Source organism: Bos javanicus, chromosome 28 (assembly GCF_032452875.1).
Source record: "Bos javanicus breed banteng chromosome 28, ARS-OSU_banteng_1.0, whole genome shotgun sequence".
NCBI lineage: Eukaryota > Metazoa > Chordata > Mammalia > Artiodactyla > Bovidae > Bos > Bos javanicus.
Genome location: NC_083895.1, coordinates 13627565 through 13652454, shown reverse-complemented (window position 1 = coordinate 13652454; position 24890 = coordinate 13627565). Strand labels below are relative to the sequence as shown.

At 41.8% G+C, this 24890-nt stretch overlaps 1 protein-coding gene across 4 annotated transcripts in view; it reads right to left on the bottom strand.

Annotated features, from left to right (window-relative positions):
• Positions 1-24219, bottom strand: part of CHRM3 (cholinergic receptor muscarinic 3) — a 559389-nt gene extending 535170 nt beyond the window's left edge. For 3 of the 4 annotated variants that reach the window (XM_061404943.1, XM_061404948.1, XM_061404947.1), the window contains exon 1: positions 23881-24219. The gene's annotated coding sequence lies outside the window, so the exon portion shown is untranslated. Of the gene's footprint in view, positions 1-22820; positions 22997-23880 lie in introns of those variants that run through there. The other variant, XM_061404945.1, reaches the window with a different exon arrangement.
• Between the last annotated feature and the right edge of the window lie 671 nt (positions 24220-24890).

Sequence of the window (24890 nt, the reverse complement as noted above, 5' to 3'; positions counted from 1 at the left end):
CTAATTTTTTTTCCCTCTCTATCTGCTGTAATTACTAGTCTTTCTTGTTCTAGCTTCATTCTTCATTGGTAATGAAAATTTATTATCACAGGTATGTCACAGCAATGCAGCTAAAGAATCATACTTTTAGATATACTAAATTTTTCCTTATCCAAACTTGGGTCCATTATCTATTTACAACTTTATTTTTTCCTCCAGTTACTTTAATTTTCCTACTTTTCATATTTTTATTCTTTCCTTAATTTTTTTTAATTTAACAAGCTGTTACTATGACAGAGAAAGGGATATAAAAAGTATTTTCTATAAAAAGATAATTTTTCTCTGATCAGACTATAAAATCCATTTTTATTTATTTTTTTTTAGTCCAGAGATTGCAAACATCTTTAACCAGAACCAGAGTCAAACACTCGTTTGTCTGAAACCTGATTTGGACAAGTCATTTAACCTATTTGTGGCTTATACCCATCTAATAAACAGAGATGGTATCTACCTTGTATATTATTTTCAAGAATTAAGTGGTGCATTACCAATGAAGTATTTAGTGCTGTTCCAACACTGAGTAAGCACACAATATTTTGTAAATATTAACATTTATACGGTCAGTGAATCATTCTCCAGAAAGGCTCAAACTGTAGGTTTCCTACAATCTACCTCTATTTACACTAAGAGCCATTGTTCATCAAGGGCAGGAGCTCCAAAGAAATTGATCATATTAATGAAATAAAACACACTTTCAACTTCTACTGTATACATTCAATTAATCCAATTAATCCTCTTTAATCTCAGCTGGACAGAATTTAAAGAAAATAGATGAAATTAGGCACACCGAAAAAAAAAAAAAAAAAGAAATTAGGCACACCGTCTGTGCTAGTCCATCCTCTCAAAAAGCCTGTTATGTGATCTCAACTATTTTGTTCTGTTCCAGATTTTTCACTACGCGCTATGGAGCAAACATAGAGGTTGGTGTTTGTGTAATGTCACACAGCACAGGCCAGTGGAACAGGATGGAAGACGGTTTGTTCCAAGTAACACCAAAGGGCTGTAAATACCTGCCTTAGGCAGATGACACCTAAATGAATATTCAGATTGCTTAGGTTTATGGAAATCCAAGTGAGGGAGGGATTAATCTCTTTTAAACAAGGTAGGCCACTTGTGTGATTCACCGCAGAGGTATTCTTCTCATTATGTCAAGGACAGGTATTTAACTGTCATCAAAGCACGTGGTTCAAAACAAAATCAACTGTGAATAGAAAGCCAGCAAAGGAGTAGTTGAAACAGCACAGCAGTGAGGAGTTGTGCCTATGCCCCGGGATTCAGACACATTTAGGTGTTGAGTGACAGACACCAGCTCTTCCAGTGGCAACATGGGAACTGCTCATTAAATTACTGTGGAATCTCTGCTAGTGACAAGCGCTTGAAGTGAAGTGAAGTTGCTCAGTCATGTCTGACTCTTTGCGACCCCATGGATTGTAGCCTACCAGGCTTCTCCATCCATGGGATTTTCCAGGCAAGAATACTGGAGTGGGTTGCTATTTCCTTCTCCAGGGGATCTTCCTGACCCAGGAATCGAACCCAGGTTTCCTGCATTGCAGGCAGACGCTTTACCCTCTGAGCCACCAGGGAAGCCAAGTCTAAAATTCAAATTCTTTTTGTCAAAAACCCCGTCTTTTTCAACAAACACCTACCCCTTGGGTTTATATCATTCTGGTATCATCAGTAGGATTTAAAATCACCCAAGCAAACATTGGTAATGGAGATAACAACAATGGAAAACAAATTGGCATTTGGTTCTTTATTTTTAAAAATATTTTTATTATGTGTGTATGTGTACCCTCAACATCCCAAAGCCATACTAATGGCAAAGTAACATCTAAATATATTAATACTTGATTTTGAGCCTTTCCATTTTATTAATTAGCTATATATCCTGGACAAGAGACTTCTCTATTCCAACACAGACATTCACTCTTTTATGCTTCACAGTTTTATTCAAATAATATTGTAGCTGATTGAAGTTCATAAAATGTAAAACATTCCTAAAGGACTTCAGTACACATCTTAAATTCAGATTAGAGTTCAGTCCCCACATTCACAGAAAATGGGCTTGTCTTGTCAGGTCAGAGTGCAGGGCAGTGAGGGCATTAGTGGGTAACCAACAAGCCTCAGTCACACTAAAAAGAACTATCCTTCTCTCCTTCAGGTGGTATCTGCTCTAACTGACCCTTGAAAGAAGTCCAGAGTATGTTGGACCATTAACAGTAATTACTTATTACATTACATACTTATTACATTATCAGTAATAAGGATGATGGCATCATGGGCATCCTACGTGGCTCAGTTGTAAAGAATCCACCTGCCAATGCAGGAGACGCAAGAGACGTGGGTTTGACCCCTGGATTGGGAAGATCTCCTGGAGGAGGAAATGGCACCCCACTCCATTATTCTTGCCTGAAAAATCCCACAAACAGAGGTGCCTGGCAAGCTACAGTCCAACAGGTTGCAAAGAGCTGGACGTGAACGAGCAACTGAGCACGTGTTTGTTGTGGTTCAGTCATGTCCAACTTTGCAACACAATGGACTGCAACACAGCAGGCTTCCCTGACTTTCGCTGTCTCCAGGAGTTTGCTCAAATTCATGTCCAATGAGTCGGTGATGCTGTCCAACCGTCTCATCCTCTGTCGACTCAGAATGCCTGCCTGATGACATTACCAGTCTGCAGGGCTCTTACTTATTCCACAGTGAGCTCCTGTTCTACTCATAATGTCCCACAGAAATATTCCATTGAGACAGGTAAGATAACAATGAAAAAATAACCATAAAACCAGTATACACAGTAGCAATAAGTTGTTATTTAAGATTTTGGGGGTGGGTACTGTGTGCCAGTACTACTACTGTTTACATATATGCTCATTTAATGTTCCTGAGAACTAGCAAGAGCCGGGATAGTCATTATTGCTCTCACTCTGCAGAAAGTAAAACTGAAGATCTCTGAAGAAAAGAGACAATCTGGGGATGGGTATACTGAGGGGAAAATGCTAGAGGAAAGCTATCTGGAAGGTCCAGAGAGCATCCAGTCCTGACTGGAGCAAAAGGCCCGATGACTCCGAAGAGATGAAAGACAGGAAGGGAAGGAGGGAGATGCAGGGAAGAAAGGGAGACTATGAGACAGTATTAATTCCAACAAAGTCAAAAAATAATGTAAAAAGAAATAGTTCTGTAAATGATTCTATAGTGAGTAAAACATACAGTCAAAACATGCTTATAGGGACCTCCCTGGTGGTCTGGTGGTTAAGACTTCACCTCCCAATGCGGGAGGCACAGGTTCAACCCCTGGTTGGGGAACTAAGATCCCACATGCTTTGTGGCCAAAAAATCAAAACATAAAACAGAAGCAATATTGTAACATATATAATAAACACTTTTAAAATGGTCCACATCCAAAAAAAATGTTTAAAATAACTTGCTTACAATGAATATTGATTTGACAAAAATTTTAATGGTTCTCTTGGGAGTAAAAGAAAAGAGATTTACAACAGGGCTACAACTTCATTTTCTGTAGTAAGAAGTAAGTCCTTAAAGCAAGTCAAAAAGCAAGACATAGCTGTCAGAGACTGTTATTTAGAAATATATAGAGTAAGTAACAGAAATTAAAAAAGAGCCTAAGGAGATAAAAATGGTTGCCTCTCATGAGTGGGGATCTGGGAGTGGTGGGCACCTGAGGATGCTATCATTTTATCATAGCCTTGGGAACTATGATTTTCTAAATGCCAGGGATATTGTTGTTATTGTTCAGTTGTGTCTGGAATCTTTGCGACTCCACAGACTGTAGTCCGCCAGGCTCCTCTGTCCATGGGATTTCCCTGGCCAGAATACTGGAGTGGGTTGCTATTTCCTACTCCTGGGGATCTTCCTGACCCAGGGATCAAACCCACATCTCCTGTGTTGGCAGGCAGGTTCTTTATCACTAGGGCCCCACCTGGGAAGCCCCCAAGTACTGTGTAAATCATACTAAAAACACAACAGAATGGATGTATCTGGGCAGGCCTTTATCTCAACTGCCCTTGGATGCTGAGAATGCGCAGATTTGCCAGGCAGAACACAGCCAGTTTAGGACTCCCTGAGCCAAAGGAGCCGAAAAAAAGCAGGAAGATCAAGGGAATCATTCTTAGAGTTTCTCATTTTGCTTAAGAAAAAAAGTATATTGATCTTTTCTACTGCTCAGAAACCAAGTATTAAGGGACAACCCTGCAGACATTTCCATGGAAATCCTTCTTGAGGGACTGAAGGTGAGCCCACTCAGGTACCAGTCTTAAAGGACCAGAGGATTCAAGAAAGAGGTGGCGATGGAGGAAGTGGGTGATGAGGGATGTTGCAGGCTTAATGAGTGAATTGTGTCAACACTGCAGAACTTCTAGGGAGAGAGCCAAGCAAGGGGACTGGGGAGCTGTGAGTGTGAGGTGGATGGTCACTCCTGCCTTTGTATCACCCTGACATAAACGATTAAAGTACGCATTCCATGGCAGTGATATTGCCCCAAATGGGGTGAAAATGAGTTCTGAGAGGGCAGAAAGTCTTAGAGATTGCAATGGTTTCTGACTCTCTAAATGGTCATATTTTATAAACAAATATGCTATAAATATATAGTATTAAAATTTCATGTGGTTGGACTTCCCTGAAGGCCCAGTGGTTAAGACTCCATGTCTCCCATGTAAGGGGCATGGGTTCCATCCCTGGTCAGGGAACTAGGATCCCATATGCCTCACAGCATGGTCAAACAATTTTTTAAAAAATTAATTAACCAAAAAAAGGAGTCCAAAAAAATTGTCCTTTCCCCATTTTAAAAATATTCATGGGGTAGAGAGATTATTAGGGAGAAAAAAAATGTCTAAAAGGCTCCTAAGGGTGGCATTAATGAGGAAAATCCAATTGAGAAACACTGGATTAAAATAAAAGGTAAAATAATAAATAATGGTTGGAAAAATTTAGAATGTAAATTGGTAAAAACTGAGAAGGACCTTAGGAACTCTGGGAGCTTGAGAGCATTTTTTGATGGAAAACATTTTTTTTTTTAATTTAATTTTATTTTTAAACTTTACATTATTATATTGGTTTTGCCAAATATTGAAAGGAATCCACCACAAGTATACATGTGTGCCCCATCCTGAACCCTCCTCCCTCCCCATACCACCCCTCTGGGTCGTCCCAGTGAACCAGCCCCAAGCATCCAGTATCGTGCATCGAACCTGGACTGGAGACTTGTTTCATATATGATATTATACATGAAAATCATTTTTAAGGATACACCTAATACCATATACCAGAAGGTTCTTTAAAAGTTAGAAAAGAACAAGTAGACACCCTCAAATCAAAATTGCCCTATTATCTAAATCACTGATTGTAAACAAAAGACATTATCTTTTCAGTGAACTCCCTGATATCAACTCCAAGGACATCATTATCTTTTTAGAGGTCAATGAGTCAAAGCTCATGATTATCCCAAATTCCACTAGACCACTAACTTCCCTGTGATCTTGGTAAGATATCTTCTGAACTTTTCAAATATCTGTTTTGAAGTCACACTGGCACAAATATTGTTTTCTGATTTGATTCAGAGCCCAGACTGCCAAAGGTTTTCACATACACATATGATTTCAAGATCTGAGATGGGAAAAACTCAGGCCCAACTGAAGTCAAGATAGTTCCTAAACTTAGGTGTCTGTGTGTGATTTGGTGATGCCCAAAGAGTCAGACATGACTGAGTGACTAACACTTACCCTTTTTTCAGGTTTCAGAGAAATCATGTCTCCAGGAAGTGTCTTCTACCCAACCACTATCAGAACACAAATTACAGCACTAGGGATGTTGATCTTCTCAATATTATGTCCACATCAGCATTTTTCAAACCAGATAGTCTGTTACACTATATTAATATATTAAGTAATATTACTATATTACTTTTTAAAGCTACTTCTCAACAGAAAGAAAAATTAGTTGATCCACTCAAATCTCAAACTCCATGAGGACAAGACACTGTCTTCTTTCTGCATCACTCTGTCTCCAGCATGGAACAGCATCTTGGCATTAGCAGCGCCCAATAAATGTGTGACAGATGGAAAGACAGGAAACATTACCTTCAAGTGTGTTTAGCAATATTTCAAGCCTAGAATTTCTTGTGAAAAAATCTAACAGAATAGGTTGTGTGCATGCTAAGTCGTTTCAGGCATGTCCAACTCTTTGCCACCCTATGGGCTGCAGCCTGCCAGGCTCCTCTGTCCATGGAATCCTCCATGCAAGAATGCTGGGGTGGGTTGCCATGCCCTCCTCCAGGGGATCTTCCCAACCCAAATATGGAACCCTCATTTCCTGTGGCTCCTGCATTGCTGGCAGATTCTTTACCACTGAGCCACTGGGGAAGCCCCTAAGAGTACACTATTTAAACAGACTCAGTGTAACTGCACCACTCTAAACCGTATTAGCAAAGTAACAGAAAACTAACTATATTATGACACACCAAGAGCATCCTGGGCCAACATATCTTTGGCTATGTGTCATATTTTGCATAGTGGCACACAGCAGGCACTCAACTGTTGATTTCCCAAAGTATGATATAGAATCCCAAATTCAGATAATCCCTCCTCTATCTTTTTCTTCCATTTTATAACCATAAGAATTTCTTTACTCCCTTCTTAAAAGCATATGTTCATAATTAAGTAAGTGGGCATTTACAAAAATAAGATTGAAAAGAATGAGAAGGTAACAAGTTGCTTCCCTCTCATCTAATTGTAATAGAAAAACAGGGTAAAACATCATTATTGAAAAGAAAGCTAGGCCTATTCAATTTGAATGTGCTAGTTTATTTCATTGTTCTTCATGTCTACAGTCATTAATCTGTCACCTGTAATTCACTATAAATGATGCTATCAGTAATTATTTCAACATGATTGTTCAAAAGAAAAGGCCCTGGTTCAAAGGACAATATGGGTTAGGTCTGTCAGTTTTCCTTTCCGCAATAATAAAAAGTGGCATTGCATTTTCATTTATTCAATTCGTGTTTGATAGAAGCCTACTGTGGGTCAGGCCGTGTTCTAGGAACTAGACGTTTAACAATTAAAAGGTTAATTCCTCTCAGAGAGCTCATGCTATAGCAAATATAAACAGACAATAAATGAAAAACAAAATGCGCACTTTATTAGTGGTAATAAACTTCCAGGAAAAGGACAACAGATTAGGGAGATGATGATTGATAGAAGGGGTGCATGCTGTTTCATGGGACGTGATCACAAAATGCTGACCTGATAAGGTGACATTTGGGGAGAGATCTTAAGTGCAGAAGCAAGCTGTATAGATTTCTGGATAAAGAATGTTCCAAATAGAACAGTAAGGGAAAAGACTCTGAGACAGAGTGCATGGTATAGACCAGAAAACAGTAGGCGGTTTTCACATGTAAGTTTTGCCTAAATAGCTTACCTTACATCTCTATCTATTTAAACCTTACTGGTCCTTTAAAGTGAGATCTCTCAAGCAAAATCCTTTAAACCAAGTTCCTGGTATCCCTCCAAAAAGATCTGGCTTCTCCACCCTTTGAATCCCAAGAACAACTTGGCTCAGAAAATTCTGTTTTATAAGTGAATATCTTTGTAGACTATAAACACATATCTAAGGTTGAAGACTTGGCTGCAAATTTGTATAACCCCTTCTGAACCTAGCTTCCTCAAAACAATGCTGTCTTTGAAAGTCAAAGACAGTATCTTCAGTTGGTATCACTGACTCAGTGGATATGAACTGAGTCCTGAGGAAACTCCAGGAAATGGTGGAGGACAGAGAAGCCTGGCATGCTACAGTCCATGAGGTTGCCAAATGTCGGACATGACTTAGTCAGACATGAACACAGTTGGTATGGGTTTTTCAGAAATTTAAAGTCAGCAGGCACTACTTTTTATAGCTTAGTCTGGTTTGGACTTCAAAAACACATTATATGGCACCTTCAGTCTTCCAAGACATGCTTTGATTCATGCTTTGGTTAGTGATCTCCTTGATAAAAGGGGGATACAGGCAGGCTGTTCATCAGCAGGATTTGGGCCAGCTTTCAGTTCTGTAACAGTGGTGCTAGTCTTGGTTTATACATGTGATTTGCCAGATACAATCTCTGTTCCCATTGCATTTTTGGACTCTTGTAACCAATGGGTAGATCAAATGAAGTAGTCAGGCAGAGTATCTAGTATCTTTGTTTCTTCTCTCACAAGAAAATGAAACACTGGTTTCTCATGTGACATCTGTAAAAGTAACATACTCCCTAGACCCACCGACTGTGTTCATCTATGCCTCAGTTTCAAAGACTATTTTAACCTTTTTGTACAAAAAGAACACTGGTAAAAGTATATTAAAGAGTCTGTTATATCATAACTTCAGTAACAAATGTCACTTTCAAAAAGAGTTTAAAAAATGGGTTGTCCTGCATTTGAAAACATGAGGGGGTAGCCACACTGAAAAATAGATGCTAGGGAGTTTAAAAATGGTCATAATGTATTGTATCCAGGAGCATAACAGTCACCACTACCTCTCATTCATGTGAGATTAACATTATTTTTTGTATCAAATGAATCATTTTGAACCTCATTTTAATTTTTCAAAACTTGACTCACTCATTGGACACACAAGTGCAGATGTCTGCCATCTAGTGGCAAAATTTAGTATTGGCACTCTACTTTTTCTAGGAAAGTGTCAAAATTTTGCTGAGAAAAATGTAATCTAAGTCCCATGTTTCCCCATGAGGAGAAAGCCAAGTCTAGAAAGATAACACATCTAACTGGTTATACTATCCTCATACTCCCATCTCTTCTCTTGACACTAAGCAGGAAACAGGCTTGGTTAGAAATCCCTAGGAACACTACTTTAGGTTTTATGGATGCTGAATTCACAAAGATATAAGTTCCATGAAAGCAGAATGACTATTCATCTAATTATCTCTAGCATCTACATCAGTAACTAAAACAATTCGGCAACTTAGCAAATTTTTTATAACATAGTCACATTTATTTAATAATGTATTCCATATCAAACGGCAAAGTTCAACAATACAAAACCAGAATTATTTTTGCACCAACCTAATACTTTTACCAGAGAAGGCAATGGCACCCCACTCCAGTACTCTTGCCTGGAAAATCCCAGGGACGGAGGAGCCTAGAGGGCTGCAGTCCATGGGATCGCTGAGGGTTGGACACCACTGAGCGACTTCACTTTCACTTTTCACTTTCATGCATTGGAGAAGGAAATGGCAACCCACTCCAGTGTTCTTGCCTGGAAAATCCAAGGGACGGGGGAGCCTGGTGGGCTGCCATCTATGGGGTCGCACAGAGTCGGACACGACTGAAGCGATTTAGCAGCAGCAGAATACTTTTACACAAATTGAATGTGAACTATTATTTTCAAAGCTGAAAATAGACCAGACTCTGGATCACCTGCCAGAGGAATTTCTAAAGTCTAAGGAATAGGGAGATTGATAATTTTGTTTAACTCTCTAAAATATAATTTACATTAAATTTATGTAAAAGTGTTAAGTGTTACTTTATATGCTTTTTAAAATGTACCCATGTTTGGAATTCTATTGTAAAATTCCCTTTAATTGATGAACAAAACTAATCTATGTCCATTTCTAAGAACATTCATAGTAATTAAACGACTATGCACATACGCAGCAGTTATAGACTATTTTGTCCTTCCTTTCTTGACATCTTACTGTTTGTATCAATGATATATGTGATGTACTTGCTCAGAAAGTTAATTCCTAAATATAGCATTATACACAGGAAAAAATGGGGTCAGCTTCTGATATAGTTTCATGATGTAACACTAAAAACAAAGAAAAACTGTTGAGGACTAGATGTATTTGAGATAATTTCTGTTTTTACACCACCCTGTAAACACTGTTATCCATAAAAAAAAAAAAAAAAAAAAAAAAGCTATACATTTAGCTACAGAGGAGCACATTTGATGGAAATGTGCACTCAGCTGCATCTGACTCTGGGACCCCATGCACTATAGTCTGCCAGCCTCCTCTGTCCATAGAATATACTCCAGGCAAGAATACCAGAGTGTGTTGCCATTTCCCCTCAATGGGATCTTCCTGACCCAGGGATCAAACCAGGGTCTCCTGTGTCTCCTGCATTGGCAGGCAGATTCTCCACCACCACTGAGCCATCTGGGAAGCCCTTAGTTTCACCTTAATTCTATACCTGAGATCTTAGTCCTTCCTCAATTGTATTTAAATTCCAATGGAAAAGAGCACTCCACCCTTCCTCAAAGTCTGAGAAACACCCTAAATTGAATGACTCATCTTAACAGAGAACAGCCTAAGACAATGGACCCCTTGCCAATCCAGGTTATTAATCTACTTTTTAAAAAAATACAAAGTGTTTCTCTATCTCATTCAATCTTTCAATCAAAATATTCTGTCACTCTATCTCTCCAATTAGATTTTAATATTTAGCAGACAGAAGTATCATTCAAGGTTATTTATTTAAAATGCAGATGGACAGACCCTGCCTCCATAATGATTCAGCTGATCTGGTTTCAATCCCCAAGACTACAGTTTAACAACTAAATCAGGTATTTTGGTCAAATGATCCTGGACCACAATGGTAGAAATATCACCTTAAGTCCCTGTGATGGAAATCTTTCCAGTGATTACAAAAAGCCCTCAGGAGACCTGGCTACCTACAGCAGCCAGTGATCAACAAAAATGACTCCTTCGAAAGTCTTGGCCACTAGAACTAGACAGTGAGAGGAGCCCTAATTTGTTAGATGTTACCTGAAAGGACCATGCCTCTCAAAATGTTAGGATCACCAGTGTAACCATTATATCCTTGCAGACAGCCCTTCAAGCAAGTGAAACTCTGAGTCCGACTTGGGATAATTCTATTACATTCTGCATCATATTCAACAAGACCGCCTTAGTGTTTATTAACATGTAAACTAATTTGTCATTATCAAAATACACTGAAACCTCAGATTTCTCTCCTACCCCACAACCCAAAGGAAGGAACTCACAACACATACAAGAACAGTACTGCCAAGCACTGTTTTAGGCCTTTGGAATATATCACGAATAAAACATAACATAAACATCTCTGCCCTGACAGAGATGTAAACCATCACTCAATTTGGTAAGCTGCTCATCCCCATTTTACAATGTGTAAGTCCTGGGGGACAGAGAAATAAATAATGGGTGACTCCTGATGTGAAGCTCAAAATCTAAAGGAAAATTCTGATATTTGCATAATTTATTCTAGTGCAAACAAGTATGGCAAATGTTACAATATACAGGAAAATACTACACTCAAGGTGCAGAGGGAATGAAAAGATGAACTGTCTTGGAGGAGGCGGGCAGGCCTCCTCATATCTGCAGGACCACTACAGGCAAACCTAGACTAGCGCATTTTAAGAAGTATGGAAGGTCTCCATGGAAACCTAGAGGCAGGAAAACAGGCGTATTCCAGGATCCTCAAGCAGGCTGGTGTGGCTACAGAGTCACAGCAGAGGGCGGAAGGAAGACAGGATAGAAAGTTACGGAGAGTCAAACTATAAATGACTTTGATCTCCCTGTAGAATAGATAAAAGCAAACAAAGTAGAAAGACAAGTCAGAGGCCACTGGGGCTGTGCAAGGCGGTGGTGGGAGAGAGCCGTATCAGAGAAGTGCAAGTGGTGCAGGAAGGAAGGACCTGATGAGACAGTTCAGGGAAATCCATTAAGATTTAGGGAGTGTATATAGGAAATAAAGAATCAAAATGGTTCAAGTTTGAGCTCCTAGGATGCGTGCATGCTCAGTTGCATCCAACTCTTTGGGATTCCATGGACTGTAGCCTAGCAGGCTCCTCTGTCTGTGGGATTTTCCCAGGCAAGAATACTGGAGTGGGCTGATATTTCCTCTTCCAGGGAAACTTTCCGACCCAGGGACCGAACGCACATCTCCTGAGTCTCCTGCATTGGCAGGCAGATTTTTTTTTTTTTTAACCACTGAGCCACTAGGAAGTCCACTCTAGGATGACTGTGATGGAATTTATTAAGTTAGGAAAAACAGGAGGAATGGTGTATTTTGGAGAAAAATGATGGATTCCAAAGTCCAAATGGAACATTACAGGTACCTGATTGATATTCTTTATGGAAATGTCCAGCAGGATGCCAGCATGGAAATCTAGTGCCCAAGGGAAGAGTTTTGTTTTTCAGAATTCATCTACTGATACTGGAAGCTCTAAGTGCAACTGAAATCACAGAGAGGGCTGTCAAGTGAGAAGAGGTGAGTTGATTCCTGGGAAGTGACTTAACATGAAAGGATAGAGAAAACCAGACACAGAGTCAAAAGATCCAAGCATATTAATTTTGTGGCCTTGGGTAAATCACTTGATAAGATGTAGAAATCTTCTTTATATAATTTCATTGATTCAGACTGCAGAAATCTCACATAGGTTCAGAGTTTTCTCCCCTTACTGTCTGGCACTCGACTTTTAAGTATCTCTTCATAAAACACAACCAGCTCTGCTGACAACTCTATAGATTCCCTGAACATACACCTGCTTTCCCACTATCCAGGGAAATTATCTTCCAGAATTCTACCACAAACTGACTTTTTTAAGTGACAAATAGGGTAGCAATAACATTCATCATTATTAAGATTTCTCTCTTCAAAATTCTTAGGGGACTATTGATTAAAACTTCTAAAGAAATTTCTTTTTCAACAGATGTGTTACACTGTGTCTTATTGGCATTCTAAGACATAGACCATACACTTTATTTTTTCTCCATAATTCTCCCTGTTGGTGTTCAGTCTAATTCTCCCTGCTGCTGCTGCTGCTGCTAAGTCGCTTCAGTCGTGTCCAACTCTGTGTGACCCCATAGACGGCAGCCCACCAGGCTCCCCCATCCCTGTTATTCTCCAGGCAAGAACACTGGAGTGGGTTGCCATTTCTTTCTCCAATGCATGAAACTGAAAAGTGAAAGTGAAGTCGTCCAGTCGAGTCCAACTCTTAGTGACCCCATGGACTACAGCCTACCAGGCTCCTCTGTCCATGGGATTTTCCAGGCAAGAGTACTGGAGGGGGGTACCATTGCCTTCTCCAATTCTCCCTAGATTGTGGTTTTATTAAATATACAAGATTTTGTTAAGTCTTTAATGGTTTTCTGTTTTTCATTCCAAACTTAAATTCACTCATGAAATAAAAACAAACATACATACACACATGTGCGTTAGACCAATAAAAATATCTTCAGAATTAAAAATTAGACACCTATTCTTTATGGATCTAAATAATACAGAATCTTAAATTTCATTATAAAAGGTTAAAATTCAATATAAAATCTGAGACTGCATGTCTTCTTTAGCAACAAAATGAGTGACCACTATATGTCCACTGTGCTTTCCTGGTGGCTCAGCAATAAAAATCCCGCCTACCGATACAAGACATGGGGGTTTGATCCCTAGATCAGGAAGATCCCCTGGAGAAAGAAATGGCAACCCACTCTAGTACTCTTGCCTTGGAAATCCCATTGACAGAGGAGCCTGGTGGGTTACAGTCCATGGGGTTGCAAGAGTCGGACACAACTTAGCGACTAAACCACCACCACCATGCCTCCATTAGTCCATTGTTTGACATTAGCCTGAAGGCAGGGGCATAACTTGTGTCTTTTGGGGTAGTATTTCTGTGTTACTCTTACAAATCCAAAGTGTCTACTATAATTCTAGGGGCAGAGAAAATGCTGAATACAGACATGCTTAACTAATCAGAAATTCAAAGCAAACATTTTTCTATATTGCTGGGCCACTTTAAGTGGATGGATTTTTATGCAATGAAATCAATCAATCATTTAGAACACATTGCAGATTAAAAATTAAGAAGGTAGATTTATATTGAAAGTCAGCTCACAAAAGTGTATTATTATTCCAGTTTTGTATAAAGTAAGTGTTAGGATGTGTACAGAAAAATATAAGAGGATTATGCTGAGAGTCCCTTGGACAGCAAGAAGATCAAATCAGTCAATCCTAAAGGAAATCAGTTCCAAATATTCATTGGAAGGACTGATGCTGAAGCTGAAGCTCTAATACTTTGGCCACCTGATGCGAAGAGCTGACTCACTGGAAAAGACCCTGATACTGGGAAAGATTGAAGGCAGGAGGAGAAGGAGCTGACAGAGGATGAGATGACTGGATGGCATCACCGAATCGATGGACATGAGTTTGAGTAAGCTCTGGGAGTTGGTGATGGACAGGGAAGCCAGGAGTGCTGCAGTCCATGGGGTTGCAAAGAATAGGACATGACTGAGCGACTGAACTGACTGAACTGAATGCATCAAATGTTGCTTTGGGGGCACTGGATCATGATGAACTTTTAGTTTTCACATAATATGTTTCTTTCATGTTTGAATTTGGTGTAACCCATGTTACTTCTATAATAAGAAAAACAGAAAAATGATATTTTGCATATTCATACATACATTGAGCATTTATGAGTGTGACTCTGTAATAAGTACTTCATTTTAGACAAATGAAACATGGCATCATTCAAGCACTTCACACTCTAGTCTTTGAAACAACTTATACACACACATGAGAGTCAATTTCTAGGCAGGTTGATAAGAAGTCCGGGGTCCCCAAGGAGGGGAGAAGGGTCTGGGGTCCTTGAGGAGGAGATAGGGGTCTGGAATTCTCAAGAAGGAGGAAAGGACAAATGTCCTTTTTTCCTCTCTCTCTCCACATTCCTTAGTCTTAGTCACATAAAACATTTTTTTTTCTTTAAGCCCTGAACTGATGATTACACAACAAACAACTCAGTTCTAACTCTGTACTAACGATTATATAACAACAATGTATCCTGCTTGAGGACAGTTTCTCCTTCTTGAAAACTTTCCAACTAATCCTGTTATTTTAGAATGTATATTATGGGAGTGGGTCTAGTAAGATCTTTACAACCTTGAGACATTCTTTTGATTTATTGTAATAACCAATTTAAAAAGTATATAATTCCCTTGCTAAGACTAGTAATCAGGGCACTCTCCATCCCCCTTCTGATGTCTATGTCAGGAGCTTTCTCTGTCCCTTTTTCACTTTAATAAAACTCTGCTACACAAAAGCTCTTGAGTGATCAACTCTGATCCCTGGTCCCAAAACTAAGTCTTCCTGGGAGATCAGGAATCCGACACACTGTAAGCTATCACACACAAATAAGTGAATATGATCAGTGGTAAAACCAAGAATCTGATAAAGTTACTAAAAGATCAATTCATAGTGAAAAGTGTCACTTCGAGCACTTTGTCCTTGACAAACTGCTAAAATTTGGACCCATGAGGATGTGGAAGAAAGTGATTCCAAGTAGCATGAGAACATAAAAAAGTCATGAAAATGGCAGAGGGTATTCACAACAGCAAGTAGGGTGGGTAAAGTCAATGTAACCTTGAGACTTGAGACTGAATTTAATGTAAATCCAAACCGTGGACCATATGGAATGCTAGCTGGAAGCTGATTTCATTGCTATTCAATAGATAGCATAAAGGATATCAGTGAAGTTTTTCTCATATCAGGATAGGAGAAAAAAATGATCAGATTTGGTCTTCAATAAAAGTAATCTCTAAAGTGTATTTGAAGACAATATAGTCAATAAAATCACCTGGAAAACCCAGAGACTCTAACAGAAAGGTATAAAGGTCTGATTGCACCTGATTACCTGGAGTTGTTGGGAAAGCAGACTCTCAGGCCCTCACTCCAGACCTCCTGAATCAGAATCTGCCTTTTCACAAGATTCCCACGTGATCTGACTGCAAATAAAAGTTGGAAAAGCCATGAATTAAGTAGGTAGGTAGTGGGAAAAAAAGAAGCCAAGAGGCTGAGCTATTATTTGGCTGAATTATTACAATTTGGTATCTAAGTGAAGGAAGAGAGTAAATCAAGATTACTCAGAAAATTTGGAGCCATAGGATGCTGACGCTATGCACAGGAACAGGAAACCTCAAAGGAGTGTGGTGAAGAGGGAAGAAATGAAGGCTACTGTCCAGCAGGCTCATGGAAATGCCCCCTCCAGGAGCCACACTGGGCTTGGAGATGATATGGATGATCCACATTGAAGAGTACTGGAAACCTTGACAATAAATGGAGTCACAAAAGGAAAGGGGAGCAGGAAAAGCAGGCCAGTCAACCGAGGAGAAAGTCTTTGAGAACCTCATGCTGCTCAGGAGTCAACGCAGGGAGGCTTGGAGGATAAAGAGGAACCAGAGGGGAAGAGAATCAGCAAAGTACAATGCTTTGAAAATTAAGGGAGGTTGAAGGTGTTGCTAAGAGATTAAAGGGGATGCCCAGAAAAGGGCCTCTTGTTTTGTGACTAATAGGCGACAGGTCATTTTTGGCTAAGTCATTTCTGTGAATCTGGTGAAGATGGAAGTCACAGAACAAACAGAGTCAGAAATTGGTAAAAATTAAAGACATGCGGATACTACTCATCGAGTATAAATGAAAAGGTTAGGGATGAACATGAAAATTTAGAAGGGGTGCAAAGGACTAGGTTGACTTAACTTTAAGCCGTTGAACTTTAAAGATTTTCTTATGGAAGAAAGATCAGAGGTATTCTCATCATAACTCTCAGAATGATTAGGAAGGCCAACAAGCACAGTGAGGAGGAATTGGATTTCTGGCTCAGTTAAAAGGAGGTTCTGCCTCTCCCTGCTCTCCGAAAATGGAATGAAGTGCATTACGAGTGTTAATTTCTCAAATTGTACAAACTACACAGTTGGATGATCACCAATGGGGAGTCACAAAGTAGAATGCTCTTCACTTATGACTTCTGTTGTGAGCCAAATGACAGTCTCCCAAAAGATATGTCTGCCTACATCCTAATCCCCCAAATCTGTGAATATGGCCTAATATGGTAAAGGTGTGGTAAAGCTAAGGCTCTTGAAAGGAGGAGCTGGTCTTGGATTTTCTGAGTGAGCCCTGAATGCAATCACATGTATCCTTATAAGATGGATGCACAGGGGAGGAGACACATAGACTGAAAAAGAGGAGACAATCTGACTCCAGGGCAGAGACTAGAGGCAGTCACAAGTCAGGGAATGCAGACAGATACCTGAAGCTGCAGAAAGCAAGTACAGGTTCTCCCCTGGGGACTTCAGAGGGAGTGTGTTTGCCAAAACCTTGATTTCAGACTCCTGGTCTCTAGAATTATGAGACAGTGCGTTTGTGTTGTTTAAAGCCCTAGGGAATGAATACAATGTCGGACATCACCTTCCTGCTCTGAGATTTCTTGAGCTGCTCTCACCTCATAGTGATCACCTGCTCCCGGAAGGCGGAGTCCCTGACTCACCCTCCTGAGCTTCCAGAAAAACAATGTCCACCATACCCAGTATGTTAGAGAACACCGACAGGGAACTTACCACAGGAATATGCACCCCTGTGTGTAAATGAAAAGAAGAGATGGTAGCTAGGTAGGTAGACAGATGCCTGATAGAGACAGACACAGAGACACACTCATTCTATTCAAGCAAGTAAGTATTGAAATGTACTTGTTAAACACTCTCATGAACTTAACTTTCTCAGAGAGAATCATAAATACTTGGGTTACCCTTGACTGTCAACTTTAATATTAAAAATACTGAGAAAACCAGAATTCAGAGCAAAGATACGTGACCTCCAGTTGCTCAGATAAGTCTTTAGTTTCTTATTATCAAATGAACTGAGGGATTGAAAATAATTTATCCCAGGGAAAGCAGAATAATAGCCACACCCAAGGAAAGCTGAAAAAGGGTGGTTGCTTCCTGTGTGATGAGGAGGGTTTGGGGGTTAAAAGGGAAGATGGGAGGACCCCAGGTAAAGGAACCTTGTGGCAATGCCAGTTTCCCTTCAGGGCTCCCTTCCCACCAGGTAAGACATGTGGCAGGTATTATCATGTATGTGAGAAGTCACAGGCAAGGAACACAGAAGACTCTTTGCTTCCATATTATGTATAAGAGGGACTTCCCCAGTGGCTTCAGAGGTAAAAAGTCTGCCTGCCAATGAAGGAGACACAGGAGACACGGGTTCAATCCCTGGATCGGGAAGATTCCCTGGAGGAGGAAATGGCAACCTACTCCAGTGTTCTTGCCTGGAGAATTCCATGGACAGAGAAGCCTGGTGGGCTACAATGGATAGGGTGGCAAAGAGTAGGACATGACTGAGTGACTAAGCATGCAGCATGTATGAGAATTTCTTTCTGACATGACTGAGTGACTAAGCATGCAGCATGTATGAGAATTTCTTTCTGACATGACTGAGTGACTAAGCATGCAGCATGTATGAGAATTTCTTTCTGGTGCAATTGATTTGAGGGATCTCTGCATGACAGTTGTGCTTTTGCACATGACGGCTGAGCTCAAAAAGAGTTGAAAATCACCAAAAACTACTGGGCTCAATAATCCTCTAAAATGACTGTACATAGATACAGAGATGTAGAAATATAGAGACATTTAGAAATATAGAGATAAATAAAGATAGATATATAGATACACAGAACGTAGTGACACTTGAAATTTATATGGATTCTTGGAGTCTACACAATACCACTAGACTGGGATACATTGAAGGTGAGAGGTTGCTGGATGAAACTTCAAACAGCAGTGGGCAAAACATGGTACCTATATAAGCAGGAACTAGGTTTCTCTTTAGACTGGGTCCCAGAGCCAGTTCTAATGAGGTAATCTGCTCTGGAGTAATACATTCAAAAATACTGACAAAGGTTGTCAGCAGATCCCTTTTCCCAGAGCTTACTGACAGGATATTTTTGAGTGAATCTAATGATCATGGCCATAGTTACCTATGATCGATGAGAAGGCTTCCTTAGGAGACCATCAAAGCACCACATAATCATAAATGCACAGTCTTCACAAGAGACATCTGGCAGCCCCTTCCTCTCTGAAACCGGCTGGTGATATTTTACTCTGGTTTAACCTCACCTGAATTTGACCTGAACAGTAGTTACTGGAGGATATCCTGCTCAACCCAGGATGTCTAGACAAACTCCACTTCCTGCAATAGAGGTGACTGAAGGTAGGATATGTCATGGCTCAGCTGGTGTGCGGATTTCAAGGGAACACTGGGGACAGGAAGTAAGCACGGGCTAGGCTAGAACAAATGACCTAATGAAGGATTAATTCTGTAGTGAGAGTCAACAACTCAAATTACAGTGGCCAGGAGGAGTATGGAGAACAGAGATTTGATCCTGCCAACAATGACACACAAGGAGATCTGTCAAGTAGAACTTGGCAGCACAAGTCTCCAGGCAGAAATGATACAGAGTCACAAGGTGGGCTGTGCCTCAGGCCCAGGGGTCTGTCCACTTTAGGGGTGCAGCAGGGACTGGCAAGAGAAGGACTGGACTGCTGCTTCTGGGCAGAAGGTCTTGGAAAGAGGGAGATTAATTGTCAAGGTCATGCTAATCTTTCCAAAATGACTTCAGTCCTACAAAGGCAAACTGAATACAGGGGAGAAGTTCAGTCCTGCGAAATGGCAAATACAATGAGAGATGCACAAACTGAAGCTAGCTAGGCATGGGAATCAGTAGAGTTCACTAGGGTCACGGCAGGTAAACCCATCTCAGACTTCCCTCTTCTGTGGGTTGCACTGGTTGATGAATCCGGAAGGCCAGACCCCAAGTCTCATCAGAGCAGGGGTGGGGAAGACAAGAGCTCAAAGCCCATAGTGTGTCTGCCAGCTACCATGGAAATAGGTTTCTTCCACCATTGTTTCTCCTCAAAATGTTCATTCTGGCTGGCTTCAGGATGAGCTGGCACAACTGGTAAGAAGATGGCAGTGGCTCAAATACCCCTCCTGCCTGCTTGCTGTCATTGCCAGTAGGTCCCAGGTCCTGTGTCCATGTGGCAAGCCACAGAGGAAGTCTGAGAAGGTGCACGCCAGCCAGAGAACTTGGCCTTCAGGAGCCTGTGAGCAGGAAGTTCCAACAGGTGGGAGAATAAAAACAGCCAGCCTGAAGGGGAGAGCCTGCCAGAGGCAGGGGAGTCTGCAAGCTGCCCAAACTTCTGGACAAAAAGGAACACACAGCAGCCAACTACGGAGCCAGGGGGACACCTACAAACTGGCTCTCTGGGCTCCAGGCGAAGGAATATTAAAGAAGGTATGCATCCAAAACATGCACTGCGTTTCATAGTGCTTTAGAGACCGATCAGAAAGCACGTGCACAGGCATCGTGCCTTCCAACCACAAAGCCACTCCACAACCACTACCTGACCATCTCCACCTGTGCACTGGGAAAGACATGCTCTGGAGAAGGAACATGCTTTTCCTTCTGTGGCCCACTGTGATTCAACATTTGCAATAGCTTCACCACAACAAAACTCTCTTTCTTTCTTTGAGGACAGTGCAAATGCAGATCTGTACTGCCCAGGATATGTAACTTTCAGGGTCCTCCAGATGCTGAGTTGACCATGGAAAAGGGTCCCTTTTGCACCTGTACAACCTTTCTGTGAAGGGCCCATGGAGGAAGAAGTGATGACTGATTTAGGATTCAAAGAGACTACTTGGATTTTGACATTAAGGAACACTTCCTTAATGGAGAAGATACAGACAGTCCGATTCAAGAAACAAATTAATTTCTAATTTGACTAGCTTTGCCTCCTGTAAAATTCCTTCAATGATCTCTTGACATTTTCCCTCTAAAGTTAAAGCTTTCCATTCAGGGTGAAATTGTAACCCAAAGTGCTGTTAAGACTAATAACCAGGATAGGGATTCCACTGGACTAAATGGGACTGACAGATGAAAAATCTTTTGGAACATTTCACAGCCATCACACCTAAAAAGCACTGCATTTGAGGACTAAGCAGGAGACACGTTTGATTATCCTGATTAATTTTTTAAAGCTGTGGAGGGATTTGATTTTTTTTAAATTGAAGCCACATTTGCCTTTTTGATATTCTTCGGTAAGACAGATGTGTTTTAAATTCACCAACTTATTGTGTAAAATATTTCCAGTCACTCACTGATACTTCAGAACCACAATGGGAGGATAATGCTGTTAGTCACAATACATTATGATATCAAATGAGGTCTCATAAGTGAAGGACAGGCACATCACTCTGCATCCTGATCAGAGGTGTATGCTTTGTGAGAGTCACAGTTCATTCATCTCCTATCTGAAGTGCCACCACAGCACAGCTGTTCTCTACATAAACTTCCCTGCACTGCAAACAAGACCCAGTTTCTTAATAGTTACACTGACAACATCCAGGCCATTTAGGGGTAAGCAACTAATTTTGCCAATGTTAACAACTTTATTAGGTAAGAACACCATGTTGGCTTGGGGAATAATAGAGGAAATATTAGGTAAAAACTTGAACAAAACTATTACTTTCTTAAGTTCAAATACATAAGGCAACTTGGCTTTTAATCAGATAGTTTAATTTTCTGTTTAATCAGTTTTCTGGTATGGATTGAAGAAGTTCTAGTTCTGTGATTTTTTTTTTTTTGGGGGGGGGGCTCATGTTCAACAGGTTGTCTGTAATTGAAAGCTAAAATATCATGCAAAGAAGTTCATGTTTTCACACAGTGTAGCCTAAAATAATGAACAAAATTTCTTTTTTAAGGAAATAAATCATTTGTCTTTATAAGGAAGATAAATGAAAGAGTACACCCTAAAGAACTTTACAGTGTGCCTAAATACTCTTCAGAAATAAAATTTTTGAAGTTATACATTTACCTTTTGTCCCAGGAAGAAAAATAATGTATATGCACTCATTTGCCTAAACTTAAAAAAAGTTTCCTAAGTAAGTTTAAATGTAGGTTTAATGCAGAACTACTCATTATTGTAACACTCTCAATCATTCTTTAAATCTTAACCAATTCCATAAACATACTTTCCTTTTTCCCAAGTTACACTTTTCTCATAATTTTCCATGTGAAAGTACACATTATCAAAAATCCTTTTCAAAATCTACTTTTTCTCCAATATTCTTTTTAAAATGTCAAGTATCCTGAAATAAATATTGGTTTCTATTTAAAAATAAGTACTTCAATACTACTATTTTCAGATTAAATTCAATCTTATAGCACCCTCCCAAGCCTACAGAAACAGTCTAAATCAGACCTGTAATTAATTAATTTTAAATTAGTAATTTAAACTCGTTATATTTCCATATGGAAACACATTTCAGAATTACTGTGCTTTCTAGCTCAACAACAGCTAATCACATATTAAGCTAATTACGACAAACCATTGCAAACAAAATCAAAAGATAGGCTATCCAGTGCTAGGAACATATGATAAAGACCATACCGCTGTGGCATGTTGAATGCAGGCTGGAGAGGCAGGCATGTTCTATGTATACTCCGCAATACCAGCTCCCATAACCAGAGGGTGCACCCAACGCCATGTCTATCCCACCACATTTGGAACAAAAAGACCTCAGGGTTTTCTTTTGTTTTAATTAATAAGCTGCTACCACAAACCTGTCTATATTTATGGATTTTTTCCAGGGTCAGCTCTCCTCATTCTGAGTGTATGTTTTCATGTATGGCCTCATAAGTAAATACAGAGGCATTGTTTTAAACACAAAAAATAGTGATGGATGCTTCATGCAATATAATGAGCTCACCACATAAGATCATCTGGGACTACATAACCCACAGACATACTTTTCACACAGATTATTTTTCAAATCGTGACCCCGAAAGACCTCACATGGAGGATTGCTGGCTTGCTGGCATTCTGAGGCTGAGAGAGAAAAGAAAGGTCTGTGCAAAGCATACAGTGAAATAATCGGTGTCCTTAACATAAACGATTAGATAAATACATTTACCTCCTAAGGACAGCCGTCGTTTTACACTGCAAACACGGACACCGGGAAGAAAGCATATCCTCACAGCCATCGGACAGGTTCAAATAGCACTTACAGACAAACGAATGTTTGCGTTTTGAAATCTGTCCATATGGATGCAATTCCCAAACCTCTGCTTCATCTACCACTTCGAATCCGCGTGCCAGGAGAGTCGCACACACGCCGAATAGTATCACAATTCCAACATGCACAAGCGCGAAGTAGACAAGTGAATTCTGCTGCTCGAAATCAACCCTCCTCCAGCCCCCACAGCTTAAAAATCACACAGAAATTAACCCAGCTGTAAGGAGGCTGCCCTGGGGGAGGGTTCCAGAGAGGAGATCCGGTGCAATTCAGCGGCCCGCGCTCCGCGAGCGCAGGCTCTCCCTGGATCTGTAAAGACTCGCACCCGGGCTCTGCACCTTCGCCCAGGTGTTAAACTAAGTGCCACATCTGCCTCTTCGCTCTCAGCGAAATGCAATCTCAACTAGCGGCCCCACTGCGAGGGTGGCAGGTGTCTGCTTTAGCCTTCTTAAAAGCGTTAGGAAATCAAATAGAGGGACCGACACACACAACAAACGCGCGAGCACACACACACACACACACACACACACCGAAGCCAAGAAGCTCCTCTTGTCCGGACACACCTTGCCTCGGATTCCGCATTCGGGAGAAAGAGAATCCAAGCGAAGGAGAGCCGGGGTGGGGGCGGACATCCCAGGTTCTTCCCCGGCCACCACTCCTATTATTCCAGTCGCTCTCCCCGCACATGGTGTCACCCCGGCGTTCCCCACCTCCGGTCCTAGAACTCCAACTCCGCACCAGATTCCGCGCTCCCCAGGTTCAAGCTCTCCCCCCGAAATCGACAGACCAACTGTCTCCTCCCTCCCCAGTACCCTCTTTAAACTCCCCAAAGAAAGGACATTTCCTACCCGCGCAGAAAACTTTTTCCTCGTTTTGCAACGCGATAAGGCATGAAACCCGGTCAGCCGCTACCGCCACCCGCTTTGCCCAGCGCCGCGCTGGCGGAGGCCGTCCTTACCTGGCCGCTGCGCTCCAGGTGGCCGTCCCGCGCCGGTCGTCCGCGATCCCCCGAAGCGCGGGAGGCGCCCGGTCCACTGTGCGCTGGTCGCCTCCCGCTCAGCGTTCAGGAAGAGAGTGTCCTAGGACTGAGCGCCCAAGCCCGGGGCCACCCTTCGGTTCATCACTGGTCTTTCCAGAAGAGCCCTCGCCGCCCAGGCGAACTGACGAGGAGCGTGGGGATTCGGGATGGCACCGACTTGCCCCGCGATGTGCGCTCCTGGGTCCGAGAGCGCTCTGCCCGCGGGCAGCTGCGGCCGCGCGTCACATGCCGCCTCCGGGCAGCGGCCGCGGCACCTGCCCAAGCGGCAGCGCTCCCGGCTCCGCACTGCCGCCCCCGCGCCTGGGGCTCCCTGCGCGCTCTAGCCCTTTCAGTTCACGTCCTTTCTCCCTCTATCTCCCCCTTCACTTCTTTCCCTGCCGCCTTCTTCTTCCCGTCCCCTCCTTTATCGTAGTCTCTTTCTCCACAAGCAGACGCCAGGCGCTTCAAGTGGGAGGTCTTCCCTCCTCACTAACTCTTCCTCTGCCTGGTGGTGGCGGTCGTGGCTACTGCTGGCCGCTCCTCCTTCCCTTCCTCCCCCACGCCGGTCCTCCTCCTCCTCCCCGGGCTGCGAGCTGGTGTAATGCACAAGCCGCCTGGGTGAGACCCAAACCTGCCAGCCTTCTGAGCATGCCCAATTGCCCCGCTGGCGTGGCGCTCGACTCCCGCGTGCTCGCTCCGCTCCGCCGGCTGCGCCTGGCGTGGGGCGGAGACGGGGGTGGGGTTGGTGGCGAGAGCGCCCAGCTGTGGAGGAGCCCAGCGTTCTCCCCAGGTGGGCTCCCAGGAGATGGGAGACTCACCCACCCAGCGCGGCCACACACTGTCTCCTAATTGTGCCCCCCTCCGGTGCTTCAGGAACAGATTTTAGTCGGTCAGTTGGTTTCGTCGTGTTCTCTTCTAAATTGGTTTGCTTGGACTGCTTGGAAGGATTG